General features: G+C 38.7%; 1 non-coding gene across 1 annotated transcript; it reads right to left on the bottom strand.

Annotated features, from left to right (window-relative positions):
• Positions 1–3161: 3161 nt before the first annotated feature.
• On the bottom strand, positions 3162–3236 carry Trnal-caa. The gene has a single exon. It is a non-coding gene; the product is annotated as a tRNA-Leu (tRNA).
• Between the last annotated feature and the right edge of the window lie 499 nt (positions 3237–3735).

The following is a 3735-nucleotide window of genomic DNA, read 5'->3' as shown; positions in this document are numbered from 1 at the left end:
ATTCATCTTCAGACAGTTTACATGCTTTCCTTATAACATGTGGTGTGTTTTTTACAGATTAATTGTTGTCAAATGTCTGCTCAAATATTCAGTTCATTGATCACAAAATCTACAGTTGAGTAATAGCATCGCTGAAGCAGAGTATCATGCAGCTTTCTTCTCAGTGAATCTAGGTTCAGGCTCAAAATGTTCTTGGCTTTTAATGTCTTATAAATTTTCATTCCCATATACTGGGGAGTCTGAGCATATAAGTTTAAACAATGAGCAGGAAGCATAAAATTTTCCTTATTTCTTGTAAAGTGTGATCAAAGTAGTTCTCCCTGCATAATTGTAAATTGGTATGCAAAAAAATGATAATATCATAGATATACAGTGAGGGTATTGTTAAAATGTTTGATGTGCTGGATGTCCCTTGGATCCCTACATCTTTACTACTTCAGTGAGGGTACTGTTAAAAGGATGTAGGGATCCAAGGGACGTCCAGCACATCAAACATGTCCCCTGATTGGTCCACTACTGTAGGTGCTGTCTGTGGTTGATAAAGATCTTGAGCCAGATGCAGTTGCTTCTCCAGGTACAGAGAAAGGCCTCTTGGCGTGAGAGATCTGGGCATCCACAAAGGGTGGGATTACTGGTAATTGGGAGCTCCAATGTTATGTGCATAATTGGGAACCATTAGGGATGTGGCTGCCAAGGAGAAGAAGAAATTCAGTGTGGACTCTGTGTGCATCCTGAGGTGGTAGTCATCTCACATGTGCAATGTATCTGCCAGATGCCATGAAGAGCACAGGGTGCAGACAGCTGAAGGTGGTGGCTCATGATTTCCTTGGATGCACAGCACACAGTTTCTAATAGTTCTTTTCTGTGATTTCAGTACACACATTAAGTTACTCAAATTTCCCCAAAAACAATATCATACCTTATAACTGATGTCAGTGGCATTTGCCAATATTTGCACTGCAGATGCAAAGCTATGTAGTTTGTTTACTAGATATTCCACATATGTGTTTCAATTTAAATTCTTGTCAAGTTTTAATTCTGAAAATTTCACAAATCCACTTCTTCTATATTTTGATTATTATGGTTTATTTTAATTTTCTGGGGTGTTGACTGTTTTGTTCTGAACTGGATCACATGAGTTTTTGGAATGTTCAAGGTTAACCCACTGAGATGAAACCTTGTATCTAAATGACCTATTGTGTTGATGATGGAGTCAGCGATAGTTTCTGGCTCATGCTCCTCAATTAGTGCAGATGTGTCATCTGGAAATGAAGCCAATGGGGCATTTATATTGATTGATAGATCATTAATGTACAATAGAAACAAAATAGGTCCTAGGATAGAACCTTGATGACATCTTGTGTTACTGTCTTCCATTCGGAAGAATAATTTGCTGCATTTGTAGAGACAACAACTCTTCGTTTATTATTACACAAGTATGAAGTAAGCCAGTGTAGAACACTACCATGAATTCCATACCTGTCAAGTTTATGGATAAGACACGGATAAGAAGCTCCATATTTAGCAGTCATTTACCAGGTGGTTATAATGCAAAGTACAGCTACTCATGGAGGTCCAGTGTTGGCTGTAAGTATTGTATGGCAGTAGGTTTGCTAATGCATTACTGTGGAACTGATGGAAAAAATTTTCCCAATTTTAGCCACCAGGTGCAAATCTGACACTGTATAGAATCTTGCCGATGTCTCCAGAGCTCACACTGAACAATTTGTGAAAGTGGCAGTAAAATAAAATCAAAATTATGCCTCTCTTGCTTGTTTGAAATTTTTTACCTATATCCCATTCCTGATCCATTACATTTGGAACATTTCTATCCATCATTCTTGCATTCACATATTTTTTTTCAGTGTAAATTAGTTCTGCATTATTACATTAGAATGTCTACCAAGTTTCACTGCTATATATTAATTACAGCCCACACTGAAACTCCGTGAGTTGCTGCACTTTCATTATAGCCACCTGCTTTAACTGCTCACTCATTGAAAGATCTGTACCTAAAGACTGGAAACTTGCACAGATTATACCAATAACCAGAAAGGAAATAGGAGTAATCCACTAAAATACAGATCCATATAACTAACATCCGTTTGCAGTAGTATTTCGGAATATTAAATACTGTGTATCAACACCACAAAATAATTCAAAGAAAATGATTTGTAGACAAATACCCAATGAGGATTCAGGAAACATCATTCTTGAGAAACACAACTGGCTCTTTATTCTCATGAAGTAATGAATGCTATCGACAGGGGATGTCAAATTGTGTCCATATTTTGAGATTTCCAGAAGGCTTTTGACACTGTTCCTTACAAGCGACATTAGTCAAATTGCTTGCCTATGGAGAATCATTTCAGACATGTGGCTGGACTCATCATTTTCTGTCAGAAATATCACATTTCTGAAAACTTACAGAAATTCATGGAGTAAACAAAAGTGATATCTAGCATTCCCCAAGGAAGTGCTACAGACCCTCTGTTGTTCCTAATCTGTATAAATGATTTATGAGACATTCTGAGCACTCCCCTTAGACTGTTTGCAGATGATGCTGTCATTTACCATCTTGAAAAGTCACTGGATGATCAAAGCCAATTACAAAATGATTTAGATAAGATACCTGTCTGGTGAAAAAATGATAATTGACTCTAAATAATGGAAAGTGTGACATCATCCACGTGAGTACTAAAAGGAATCCATTAAATTTCAGTTACGTGATAAATCAGACAAATCAAAAGCCTGTCAGTTCAATTAAATACTTAGGGATTACAATTATAAATAACTTAAATTGGAATGATCACACAGATAATGTTCAGGAGAAAGCAAACCAAAGATCACAGTTCATTGGTAGAACACGTAGAAAATGCAACAGGTCTACTAATAAGACTGCTTACACTACAGTTGCCCATCCTTTTCTAGAGAACTGCTGCATGATGAGGATTGATGGAAGACTTTGATGGAAGACACTGAAAAAATTCGAAGAAGGAGAGCTCATTTTGTATTATCATGAAATGGGGAAGAGAGTGCCACAGATGTGATATGCAAATTGGGGTGGTGATTGTTAAAACAATGTCAATTTTCCAGAATGAGATTTTCACTTTGCAGCGGAGTTTGCGCCTATATGAAACTTCCTGGCAGATTAAAACTGTGTGCCCGACCGAGACTCGAACTCGGGACCTTTGCCTTTTGCGGGCAAGTGCTCTACCAACTGAGCTACCGAAGCACGACTCACGCCCGGTACTCACAGCTTTACTTCTGCCAGTACCTCGTCACCTGGTTCGCAGGAGAGCTTCTGTAAAGTTTGGAAGGTAGGAGACGAGGTACTGGCAGAAGTAAAGCTGTGAGTACCGGGCATGAGTCGTGCTTCGGTAGCTCAGTTGGTAGAGCACTTGCCCGCGAAAGGCAAAGGTCCCGAGTTCGAGTCTCGGTCGGGCACACAGTTTTAATCTGCCAGGAAGTTTCAATGTCAATTTTCATTGCGGCAGGATCTTCTCACGAAATTTCAATCGCCAAGTTTCTCCTAAGAGTGTGAAAATACTTTGTAGTCACCCACCTACATAGGGAGAAATGATCATTATAATAAAATATGATAAATCTGAGCTCACACTGAAAGATTTAAGTGTTATTTTTCACGCATGCTGTCAAGAGTGGGACAGTTGAGAAATAGCTTGAAGGTGGCTCGCTGACCCTTCTGTCATGAACTGAACTGAATTGCAGAGTATT

Source organism: Schistocerca piceifrons, chromosome X, assembly GCF_021461385.2.
Source record: "Schistocerca piceifrons isolate TAMUIC-IGC-003096 chromosome X, iqSchPice1.1, whole genome shotgun sequence".
Classification (NCBI taxonomy): domain Eukaryota; kingdom Metazoa; phylum Arthropoda; class Insecta; order Orthoptera; family Acrididae; genus Schistocerca; species Schistocerca piceifrons.
The sequence above is the reverse complement of the archived record's forward strand: the minus strand, read 5'-3'. Positions and strand labels throughout refer to the sequence as shown.